General features: G+C 47.0%; 1 protein-coding gene across 1 annotated transcript in view; it reads left to right on the forward strand.

Annotated features, from left to right (window-relative positions):
- The window catches only part of stat5a (signal transducer and activator of transcription 5a), an 86,141-nt gene that overhangs the window by 45,139 nt on the left and 27,781 nt on the right, over nucleotides 1-13,221 (forward strand).

Here is a 13,221-nt window from a genome sequence, read left to right on the forward strand (position 1 = left end):
GCTGTGTGCGTGACCTTGTAATCTGGGGGGATGGAAGCAGCAGCATGTGACTCCAGAGGAAAGCCACCCACATGCAGCGTATGCGGTCCGTGTACACTAACAGTCTCCCCAGTTTGCCTCTCTTGTGGTTTAAAATGCTCTCCTGAAACTTCACTTTGCAATCAGATGCCAACATACCTGCGTTATAAGATGATATAAAGCGTTTTCGTTCATCACCTGATGAGTTCTGCTCTCCGCTGTAGCTCTTCTGAACTCCATTAGCCTGGCAAATCATGTCAGAATCTCCCTCTATTTCTGACATTATCATTTAATTAATGTGTTGACAACATGCAAAAAGAGAGAGAGCGTTCAGCGCTGGGTAGGTCTCGTCTCTCGCCCCTCCTCGTAATTTCGCCGTTATCTGTCACAGACAGGTTTGTGAATGAAATGAAATGCCCGGCTCCCCTGAAGAAAGGTCACCGCTGATGAATTTCAACACGAGAATTGATTGCAATCTGGGTTGAAACAGTCAGCTTTTTGATTGACAATACTGTGCGCTTGTAGCTCATGAAAAAAAAGAAAAAAATGTGCATGTGATGGGCAGGATGCGGATGGAGCTGTTTAGGGTGTGGGCACTGCTCAGGAGGCATTTCTGAAATCAATAGATTGCAGAGCTATGATAAAGTGTTGGCACGTAGGCACCCTCTGCCACTCTCTGCTGACGAACTATAAGAAACGCATGCATACGTATGTGGTTTTACTTCCTGTTTTTCTTGAAAGTAAGCAAAATGTGCGTCTTCTTCCCACAACATTATGTTTGCTCACTGATGACAATCTTACCGTATTATGCAGCTAGCTGTTTTTTTTCCCGATCTGCCTCGTGTTTGATCAGATTAGAGCATTTGCATTACGTTACGTGTGTGTGCGCACGTGTGCTAAACTGTGTGTGCGTGACACATCTTGTCCTTCAGGTGCCCTCGCCGTGCAAACAGAGATCTAAAGGAACGAGGAGATGAAAGACAGATAGAAGCAATGGAACAAGGCCTTCCGTTCCTCCTCCTAACATCCATTTCAACCGTGTAGTTAAACTTTCAGCGGTATTATTATCACCTTGCTGCAGTGTTACAATACTGTTAAATCCCTCCTGCACACTAAGCCTGTACGGTGGAGCAGCGCAGAGCTGGCGTTGCTGTTATCCTTAATGAGTGTAGTAAATCAGCCAGGATGCACACAGATGCAGCATGTTAAATCACAATAAGCCCTTTGTACAGGAAGTGACAAAGGAGCTTTGACTTGCACGGCCCAGTGACTGAACAACTTCTGGTGAACGGCGCAGGCAGAAGGGAATAACAAAAAGACACAAATGAAGGTCATGTTTAGCTCTGTCAGATGAGTCTGTTTAGACCTGGAATAGAAATGCCAATAGGAAGGAAGGAAGGGAGGAGGGGAGGAGGGGAGGGGTCGGGGAGAGCAGCAGATGGATGAGGAGAGGAGCGCCCTGTCGGATCCCCGCTGCATGTGACCGTCCGGCGGACTGGCCTCAAATGCTGCTGAGCTGGCCGTGCTGGAGAAGATTTTTCATTTCACCAAGAGGCTGTCGGCACCAAAACCGCTCTGCGCTGCGAGAGAATTGATTTCTCTCACGCAGGAAATTCTTTCGCTAAGTCAGGGAAGAAGAATAACTTGGTCTTCCTTTGTTAAGTGGAGAAACTTCATCCTCAGCCGCGGTTGAACAGGGTTTCTCACTGCAGGGGGAAGCTGTTTATTTGAGTTGTGAGTGTTGTGATTTTCCCTCCTGCTGCACCCCTCCCTCCCTCACTCCCTCCCCGGTGACCCTGGCTGCCCCTTCATTGCCCTTGCAACACCCACACACTCCAGCCTGATATGTCAAATCAGCCACTCCACTATTCTTTCCTTTATGAAGGACAATGAGTACCACGCTCTGCTCTTTTTTTCTCTCTCTCCATAATTAAGCATATGCCCAACAAAGGCCTTTGTTGTCCTTGGAGAGATGTGAGTAATGCTGTGACTTTGGGCATAGTTCCTACCTTTTGAAATAAGCCCTCAACCTATGTTTGTGTGCTATTTTGGATTTCATCTTCCATCTCTAAAGAGAGTATGCACAAATGTTGGTAGAGAATGGGAGAAGGGTGCAGGGAAGCTGGGATGTGTGCACTGAAGTGATGCTGGTTGGGGCAAAATTTGTCTTCCAGGCAGTCTTCAGGAACCAGGAACAAGGCCCTCGCTCCCCACGGAGAGCGGTAATGACAGGGACTGAGGGCCCAGGTCCTCCTTTTAACACTGATGTGGTTCTGCTGCTTTTGTAGCTGCTGGTTGAAAGCTTACAAGGTTTTTTGTGCTCCACAGGGACCCGTGAAGTCAACCACGAAGAAATAACACAACAGTGGACCGAAATAGCCTCAATCACTTATCTAACTCATTATTGGTGCTTCCTCCATTTGATACGGATTTCAGTTTCAAGCTGTGTGGGAGTGTGTGTGTGTGTGTGTGCTCTGTGTAGGTCCACATAGGCCAGTGTAGTAGCGCTAAGATGATCTTTTTTTAATGCTGCATCACAAGTCAGAATCCGGAAGAAATTGCACAATTAAGTGAAATAAGTCTGACTCGTGGAGAGGCTCGATGAAGAGGAGAGGATGATGCATTTTTCCAACTAGTTGTTTCCTTTTACAGTAATGCAGCAGATTGAGTTCCACATCCCCTCAAACAGCCGCTTTTATACCGAACTCCCGAGGATCACGTTGCATAATATATGTGTTGATTGTTTGGGGCTTACTGCATCCCCACTGCGCTGAGAATAACAGTCTTACCCAAATAAGCGACAGCATGAGAAATGAGGCTGGTCATAGGTGGCACATACACTATGTCACCTTCACATGACCTTTAGCAGCAAGAGCACGTCCTTGCTAGGAGACATGAGTTCAGTTTAATGTGGCGGCCACGGCTCTCTGGTGAAACTGGGCCAGCTTGTATCGAGGCCTGGATATCAGCGTGGCTTTCTTACGCATCCTCGTCAGATTCACCTCCCCTCCTGCTGTTCACTTCTCTCCCAGGGAACCCTAACTCCCCCTCTTCTCAGTGGAGGAGAGAGGCCAGACCTAAAAATAGGAGCCGCTGTTCTCCCTCTTCTTCCCTTGCATGCCAACCTCCTTTCTTCCCGAAGAGATCCCCAGTTTGGCAACCTTGTCTTTCCTCGGTCGAGCAGCAGTCCATCAAGCCGGCTCCTGATGGTTCTGTTTCTCCTCGCTGCAGTCCTGCCAGTCAGGCTTTCAGGGCCAACACAGAGGTCACCTTCATCCAGAGCTCTTCTGCAAAGTGGGCACATTGAACCACTCTGCTCTGCCCTCCCTTCACTCTGCATTTACACAAACACACCCACTTCCTCCCATGTCCTACATTTGTCTCCGCTGGGAGAAAAAGCTAATGAAACTGTTATTCGTCTCAGCTACATTTCAGCCCGTCTCTGCACGCAGCGCTTACTAGTTGTCACTAGTCCACCCTAACCGGTGGTGGAAGAGGCGTCCTTTACTTGAGCAAAAGCAGCAATTACACATCACAGAAATGCAGAACTAAAATCCAGCATTCAAAGTACTTGCTGTGCAGAATGTTTACTGTCTTATTATATATCTCATCATTGGATTATTGTTGCTGATGTGTTGATGTGTAATCAGAAGTGGAGCTGCTTTTATTAGTAGTTTTATTAGTTGTTGGGTATATCTTATAGGCTCATTTTTTTAGAACTTAATGTACATCATAAATATAATCATCAAATAAATGTAATAGAGTAAAAAGTTTGCCTCTGAAATGCAGTGGGGTGTAGAGCCCTGTCTCCTAGAAATTATGTTCAAGTGCAGCTAATTAGCAACAGCAAACACATTCTGAGGGAAATGTGATGCACACTGAGTCTCATTAATAAGGAGATGTTGTTAAAATGCGCACTGAATGTATGTTTATTGACAATTTATGTCATTTGTTTTCCATCGTAATAGGCAGTCAGTCACAGTGACTACAGCATTAGTCAGCGTTTTTTTATGTTTAGGCACTGACAGCTTTGGGTTCATGTTGGGGAAAGATCAGGGTCAGTTTTGATACGGAAAATGTCAGCAGCAGTCACGATCTTTGTGCCGTAACCAAACCAGTCCTGCACTCTGTTCGCCCGCCGTCCACCCCGACCACCTCCCTGCAACTCCAGCATGGTACATAAATGTAGTGCCTCATTCACTCATACAGACATTGAACATAATCCAGGCAACCATTATGTTTGTCAGCGCAACGTAATTATGAATGCTAATTAGTTGCATATGAACGTAATTCTAGGAGACGGGGCTGGAGTAGAAGATAAAAAAGTGTAAAGTAACCGGAGTAAATGTCCTCTGTTGCCTTTCGCTAACAAACAATACGTTAACACTTTTAGACGTAATGTGAAACAGTTCGAGGTTCAAGGATGCTTAGCCAATTAAGCGCGATGGAGAGCGGTTATGTAAGAGAAAATGAGAGGGAAGGAGCTGTGTAAGAAGGCTCATCATCCTGCAGATCAAAGATAAGCGAGCGCAGATACTACCACACCAGAGCTGTTTTTTTCTTTGGCACTGGAACAGTCCATGAGTTGGTTTGCCAGCCTCTTGACGAGACAGAAGGAGCCCAGCCAAGGATCAGGCTCACGGGGGTTATTTATAGAGTTGAGTGGGCTTCACGGACGCAGGCGTGGAATGTGTCAGAGAGAAAATGCATCATTGATCAAAGCCTGCTCGGAGATGTAGTCTTATTTTTGCCAAACGCTGAGCACAGACGGGGGTTTGGAAGAAAACAATAGCCTTTACCAAAGGCTCCGTGTACACTGTGCTATAGTAAGCTTGCCTGCTCCTCTACCCACACAGAGTCCTCTGCACCCACACAGGTGACTGGACTTCACTGAACACTTGCCAATTTTAGCCTCCTTCTCTTTCTCTACTCCAGCATCTAAATAGCTTCTCAGCTCTGGATGGTAGGTGTTTGGAGAGTGAGTGTGCTGCACATGGAGGCAGGTGTGTACCTCCACAATAATATCTGGGTTTTGCACTGTGTGTGTAGGTGTGCACGAGGAGGTGATGAAGGGAGAACTGAGCATTTTTTGGGACTGATCGTGCATCTCATAGTTTGTCCCCTTGCCAATTTCTGTCCGATGTACAGTACACCTCAGAATCTCAAGGACAGGCTGGGGTGATATTTTCATGTGCTGTTCTCTGAACAGCACGAGGCAACATCTGTCAGAGGACAGCGCAGGATGCTTCTCCTCCTCTCTTTGGTCCCATTCAGGGAGGGGAGGAGAGGGGGAAAATGGAGGTGAGGCGTAGGGGAGGGTGGAGGAGGGGAGAGGACTGTAGCAGAGGTGTCCTGTACTGCAGCAGCACAGCTCTCTGGTGGCAGACGGGGGCACTTCGCTCTCCCCGCCATTCGCTGCATTGCAGACGGCAGTCAAGGTTATGCCCGTGCGGCCGCATTGACAGACTGAAGTATTGAGGATGCCGGGGCAGGCGGTCCGAGAGACAACGATTAAGCTTCAGGAAACTTGTGGCCTTGTTATTCCTTAATGGTTTTATTTATAGCCAGACTTGTGCTCAGACTTGCAAATCCCATATCGACTCCTTCAGGAGTACCTGATGTTTCTGGGCCTTTAAGACCGCATTTTGATTCTCTTACACTGCACAGATAACATCTCTCTTGTTTTCCCCTTTGTTGCATTGTTTCCTGTCATATTTTGGCAGGCTGTCACTTCATACATTGAGTCTTAGGTGGAGGTAAGTGCTGCAGAGATGTGTGGCATGGAACTGGCAGGGTGACATTTGTTGTTAATCAGCCTCCCGCTCATCCTCAGCTTCCTCTGTCTGGCTCTGATAATCACGCGTCTCAGCCACTCGGCAACAATGCTGTGCGTGGTCAGTGCTTCTGTGCAAAGTTTCATTGGAAGTGGATCAGAGGAAGGCCGCATCTGTTAATGTTGCACACAAGAGCCACTGCAATGTTCTCACTTCCTGTGCAGAGCGAGCTGCAGTCTCACATAGATGCAAACTGCAGAAATGGACGACGATGACCAAATGTCCCCATCCAGTGTGTGTGCACCCAGAAGAATTTCCCTGGCTCCCACTTTGGTTTTATTCATTGTGAACGGGTTCAAAACAGCTGCCTCTGTCAGATGTTATTGAGGAAGTGATAGATCATTTCCCACAGGGTGGAAACATTCAGCACACCGCTAGTCTGACCTTAATTGTTTCCCAGTATCAATCTCATGTCTTTATTGGCGCTATATGAGGGGATATATGTAGAGAAAGAGACCCAGAGAGTAAGAGAGAGGAAAAAAAATGAGTTCAGGAACCAGGAGACACAAACATTAAGTGACAGAGAGAAAGACAAAGACGGAGAGCAAACAATGGTGAGAGAGTGAAAGGACAAGCAATAGACAGAAAGGAGGGGGACTAATGATGAGAACCAGGTGTCAGAGCACCAGTGTCAACTGTTATCCTTTCAGTGGTCACCATCGGGAGTTGGGCAAACACACTTTGATGTCACACTCCCCCACATCCTCCACATTTCTGGCAAACACAGCCAAGATCCGGTGCCTGTGGCTGAAAACCATTTGGGGAAATGAGAAAACACTGTGGTAATGAATGTATTGAGAGGAATGCTTTGAGATCAGACAGCATTGTTTAATTAAAGCAATGCAGACCATGGGGAAGAATTAAACGCAGTGATATCTGAGTCCATCAGCGCCTCCAGTAGTGATAACTGTGAGGGGCTTGGCACAAAGTGATCAGTTTGGGAGCGTAAGGCTGCTGTCGGATAAAAACCCTGCAGCTCCGATTGTGTTGACTTTCATGATTGTTATTTGAATCGGGGGGAAACAGGGTTGTCTTCGAGTCATGGAAAAAGTACCAAAACATCATGCGTCATGTCCAAAATGCAGGTTGCTCAAGCTAGCATGGCGCTGGACCCCCTCATCCAAAGACGTACTGCAAAAGACGAGAGCGTCCTGTTCCTAACCGAGATGACACAATAACAGCTTGTTTTCCCACACAAAATTAAGTTGTTTTTATAGTCTTATTCATGCAGGAAGTAACTAATCCCAGCCTAAAAAGAAAAATATTTCTTAACCAGAAGCTAAACAAATACCCACATGACCTCTCTTGCCCCTTTAATGCCTTCAGTATTAAAAAATTGAAGTTGTCTCAAAACTTTCAAACTATTTCCTGTCACTGTCACTTTGAGATTAAAACTCCAATGAGCAAAGGTCCTGAGTGCAGCTTTAAGTATTGAAAGCCCTCAGATGCTATTTTATGAACGGTTTTATTCAAAGTGCCTCGCAGTGCCGTGGGTGCATGCGTTTGGGCGGGCCCACTGAGAATTGAACCCTGTCATCTTTTGAGATTCTGCTCTGGGACACTCAGATACATTAATTGAATGGGGGCACAGCGCTTGCACAGAGTTGGCACCGCCAATGGAGGCGGCAAGAGAGAGAAATCACAAATATGAGCTGACGAAACAACCTTCAAACATCCCCCGCCAAACCGGGGAAAACAGCGGAGGGTGCATTTGGCAGGAGATTGTAAGGGAATCCAGGGACAAACATCCCCTTCCTGTGTCTCCCCCCTCCCATATACAAGGATTATTGTGTTATTATTTAACACAGCTTCTACAGAATTACCAACATGACCTGACAGACACACAATCACTCAGAGTGAGTGGGAGCTCAGACTGACAGCGGACACCTTGCCTACGGAGGAGGACGACCACAGAAGACAGGAAGCTGACCGTGAGGAAATCTTGAACTGGATGTGACTTGACCCTGCAAAAGAGTGTCTGTCTCTCTCTGCCTGTCTCTCCCCGTCATGCTTAGCAACAAGCATGCACACGTGCCCCACATGAACGCGCGCCGACTCACCTGAGCTGAGCTTATGAAATGGGTTCTGCGGGAAAGTAATTGGCCCCATTGGTGACGCCAGGATGCGATGGAAAGCATCAGGAAAAGCGGCTGGGGAGAACGAGGGAGGCGTGATGGAGAAGCCACAGGAGAGCCCGACATCGGCGTGCATGTGTGTGCGCATGAGTGCCTTCAAATGTGTGAGCTCAGAAAGGTGTGACATGATTTATGACCAAAAGCTGGAGATGAGGTGGTCCCATGGCTGATAGTGAAAAGAAATTGACTCTTAAACACAAATACTTGCGACTGAAACATCCAAGCCGGACAGCAACACTTGATCCTTTTTTTTTTGGGGGGGGGGGGGGGTCGCAGCTCGATAGCATTGACCTCTACTCCCTCTGTGGGCCGGTTATTAGTGAGGCTGTTTGGTGCGCTTTGGCTTGTTCAGCGTTCTCTGGGGGATTTCCACACATTACCTTGAGCACGGAGAGTGTTAACAGCAGAACCGGGGCTTTGCATTCGAGTCACAGCAAGCGTCGTGCACAATGGACCACCTGGATGAAAATGTAAATCCACCGGTGCGGCCGGGCAAGCACGAGCGTGTCTGCACACGCTCAGTTCACGCGCGCTCCCTCTCAGACCTTCGATTTTCTCGGCTATTCACACATTATGTTCGTGTTCTGCGAAACTTGCAGTAAGATGGTGTGATGAGTTTTACAATGTGCGGCTGAGAGTGCCGCTGTGAGAATTAAAGCGGTCGCCCACACCAGAGATTACAGTGACAAACACTGACAGGCCCGACTTCTCTCTCCCCCCCGACTCTCTTTCCCTCGTCTCTCTCTTTATTCTCTCCATCCCTCCCTCGCCTCTCCTATTTACAAAATCTGTATTCAATCTGAAGATGCTTCATTAGCATGACAGATAACAGTTCCGTGTTGCCAAGGCAAAATGTTACTGACATTGTATTTATCTCTCCATCCCTCTCTTTCCCCCTATGAGCATTCAGTTTTTCAGTTTGATTTCATTTGCTTTATTGGCATTGAGGTAGCACAGCATTGCCAAAACATCTAAACAAATTAAGTTAACATCAAGCTCATTAAACTTGCTCTCTTTCTTAATTTCTGTCAGCCTCTCCCTCTATCTCTCTTTCTTAGCATATGTCTACTTTCTCTCTCCCTTTCTTTCTCTGTCTCTGGATGCCTCTTTCCACCCACTTTTAGGGAGTAGAGTCTGTTAGAGGCTGAGTGATGTCTGCTCTAAACTCCATGTGGCAGGATTCAGATGCCAGTTTGTGTAACCATCTTGGATGTGGGAAGGAAGAGGCACTGTGGTGCCTTAGGGGTAGTGGTGGGCGAGGGAGGAGGGCGAGGGGGGGTGGGCTGCTATGATGATGACCTCCCACCTACCTTATCCATGTAGACTGGGGCTTACTGAGCTGTGAAATCCTTCGAGGCAAAAGCCAGAGCTCTTTGGTTCCTCACGTCCGGTGCTTCTGCAGAGGACGATGTTGTGCCAAAAAATAATAATACACATAATAATCAGCTCATCCTCACTTGGTAATGTGGCTTGTGCAGTAATTCAGTCCATTATTTGTTGCTTTTTTTCTTTGTTGCACGTGAAGTTGGGGAAAACCTTGCCCTAACCGAAGATTACATCTATGTTTAATTTATGGAAAAAGATGATTGTATTTTTTACTGAAATTTAAATTGCGAAAATAACTGCAGACCTTGAATTCTTGCTCCATTTTTCATCTGGGCAGCCAACGAGACAGCTACTATGATGAAAATCATTAATCTGATAATCAGAGGGGAAGACGTTTTTGCCTTGACTTTGATATCATCACAGAGATTAAAACAATAATTAGTTGCACAAATTAACACTGGACACTCTGATGGTAACGCTTTGCCGTCAGAACGGGGTCAGCATGAATCTTTGACATAGCCGTGTGTGTATTTGACATGTAGCGTGGCTTAGCTGTGGTGATGTATGTAGACAGTGATCCCATGATCTCCTGGCACACATGCAGGCAAACACAGCACACATACTCTGACTCACATCTTGGAGAGCACGTCATCAAGACGGCTCTGCACTGCTCTGTTCTGTCTTCACTCCCCATTACCCACGCTCCCCTGTTGCCTTATTCACCGATTCACATTGCACACACACGAAATGACACAGTCGCTCTGTGGGCGAGAGGAGCTGAGCCGTGCCTGACTGCTTTCTGCAGACCCGTTTTAGAGTTGAGATATGATAGGAGCAAGGAGCCGCGAGTGGCAGGCGGCCAGCACAGCCGTGACGAGGAGGTGGGATGGTTTGAGGTTTGGTGGGATGGGGAGGAAGTGGGCCGCGGTAGTGAAAGAGGCAGTATGTCCAGAGTCCCACAGGAAGACCTTTGGGGGAGAGATTCATCATCCATGTGATCAAAAGAGGGTTGAGCAGCTCAGCACTCTGGTCTGACTAACATTCGACAGTCCAGCGGCTGAGAGGCGTACCCTTTTTAGCCCTCAAATGTTGAGCTACAGTACAACGTTGTATCTCTCAGTCTGCGGTGAAGAGATGGCGGAGTTGCCACCACATAAGCAGGCAGAGCAAGAGGACTTTTTCGGTTTGCTCGAGCTCTCTCTGACATAACAAGCGAGCCGGCAGCAGAGGAAGTTCTTGGGGTTTTTTTGTCGGGGTGCTTTTGTTCCACGTACACAAGCATTCACTCCGGAGATGAAGCAGGCGTTCGTTTTGCTGATAGTGCTGCATTCCTGGAGTCACAGCAGACTCAGGGAGCACGGGAAAGCCACCCTGATGTCTTGGCTTTTAGGGATATACCCATACAATGGGAAATATATACTGATTACGAAATGATACAAAGACAGGAAGTCTATGAGAGGAGCTTGTGCCCTACAGTACCGTTTTAAAGAGTTATTGTTTTGGCGTACTCCACTCAGCGGGGCACTGCAGTGTAACAGGCAACCTGAGAACTCATGTTGAATTAGACTAATTGCCTCCCTGGAGTTAAGTTCGCCATGTTGCACTGCCTGTGGCACCCAGCGCCAGGGCGTGACAGCAGCGACGGGAGGGAGAGCGAGTGTGACATACCACTGCCCTTCAGAGGATGTTGGGGGACTCGTCTCACAGCCTGTCCCGTCCCCAGCAGCTTCACCCTTCCATCAGGGAGTGTTTGACCCAGCCCGGGGCAGCCAGCGTCACCACAGGAAAAGAGATGGGGGAGGTGTGGAGGATTAACCAAAATACCCCCACATCACTGTGGCAACGGCAGAAAACAGCAGCAACAGGCAGTCAAGCCAGAAGCACTCAAGCACACACACACATACAGTAAACAAAAATACTGACATCTCTACCAGGAAAGACCCCAGGGGCTGTGAAAGAAATGGTGAGAGAGTGCAACAGAAGTGCGGCCGATCGATGGAAAAAAAGATGGCTGCATGTAGGAAAATACACAGGCAGAAATTTTTAAAACACATTTGGAAATTTCATGAAATTAGGATTGCTAGAGGAGTTTTTGACCCCTGGCCTTTGTTATTTATGCATATGTTCACAGCACAGATATCATTGACCAGACAAGTGATCCTTTCCAATCCGTTACCTCCAGGTCACCAGCTGTATGATTCTAATTATAATTCAATAAATGGTAGTAAGTAAGTTTTAATAGTGTGTGACACGATCGCTGGTTTTGATTAAGAGGCTGGCGCTGAGGGTAAGAGCATGTTGTCCTACCTGACTGTCCGGCTAATTGTAACAGCATGTTAATGAGACGCAGGATTACCCTGATGCTCTTTGACCCTCAGTGGCTGCAGCACTTCCCTGAAGAAGCCCTGGAAACAATCAAACCTGAACAGATCTCCTCCTCTTGCCACTTGTGCAGTCTGCTTTCCGTCTCTCAGAGCTTTCTTGCCGAGTCGATGTAGATGTCCAACTGTTTGATTTGCAAACAGCAGAGGAGCAAACCGGAGTACAGACAAACCGTCTTTTTGGGCCATTCTACAAATAGGCTACAGTTGTTAACTGTAGTTTTCTGTCTCATGGGGCAAAAGGAGCAGGCTAGTGAGATTAAAGACTGAGGCACTTGGGTTGAAATGTGATCTCTTGATTATGGCCTCCAGATTTTTATATCCCACGACAAGCACTTTAATGGGTTGGGGGCGGATGATTTTTTGGAGATGCTATGATCCGTCTGCCTCTCATATGAAGTAGTTGACAAGTTCTTTTCCCTCTTAGGTTATCTCTGTGAAAGAGTTGAAATTGTATTATCCTCCAGCTGAACCAACAGCAACCTTGTTACCCTCACGGTCTTGGCAAGGGTAGATGCATTACCGCGTGCCTGTGGGTCTTGGCACTAGCTCTCACAACAATTGCATGCAAGTTTTTCTCAAGGCAGGGAGAAAATGCTTGAAAAAGTCTATTTTAACACAACCCTTTTGACCTGGGTGGTCCCAGCATCAGTGGGCCATCTGGTGTAAAACTGGCAAAGGCACTGACAAGAATTTCCAAAAGGTATTTTCACCCACATTAAAGAAAGATTTATATCTCTGTTCATTTTTGCCATCGCCAAAGAATTACAGATTTGTAAATTATGATATTGAGTACTTATGTGTAGGGAAATTAGATTGAGGTCGTAAAACAAGGGCAAAACCAGAGAGCGATGATCATGTCATTTCTTCGGCTTTGCATCAAGTGGTGCTCATCAATCATGATGAGGTGCTGGGCGTCATCTGCCTCTGACCGTCAGCTAGAAGATGGATGGCCCTGAGCTGTTGCACTGTGGCTAGGGTTGAACCATGCTCTGGGGAGATCCATCAGACCTGTACAGGCAGTCACTGTCTTGGGCAGGAAGACGTACTCACTCCTCTGCAGCCCTGGGGTCCTCTGCCCTGTTTAGCTCTCATTCTTCAAACTAAAACTCATCACAAGACAGGGAACAAGGAGGGAAACTGAAATTAGGTGTCTTTAGTTACATTTATTTCACATTAGAGGTCTTTTAAGTAATCAAACATCACTACTGACGTGGCTGTGGCAATAGATGTTTTCACTTTTTAAAGAGAATTTGTCCTCTGTGAGTTTCAGCAATGACAGTCTGAAGGCTTTGTGTTTCGGATGTTTAATATGTAACAGCACACTGTGGATTGGTTTAGTTTTGATTTTAATATAACTTTCGTATGCATTATTCAGCAAGCACGCTGTCCAAGCCCTTAACCAGGCCATCTGCATTCAGGCTAGCTAGCAAACCACAGCCCCTTGTGGAAATAGGGCGTCTGTCTGCTTTCTGCCAGGTAGGCCCAAGACACAAAAGCTGCAAAAGTTCGGCTGTGTCATGGCAG

Source organism: Chaetodon trifascialis, chromosome 15 (genome assembly GCF_039877785.1).
Source record: "Chaetodon trifascialis isolate fChaTrf1 chromosome 15, fChaTrf1.hap1, whole genome shotgun sequence".
NCBI classification, from domain to species: Eukaryota; Metazoa; Chordata; class Actinopteri; order Chaetodontiformes; family Chaetodontidae; genus Chaetodon; species Chaetodon trifascialis.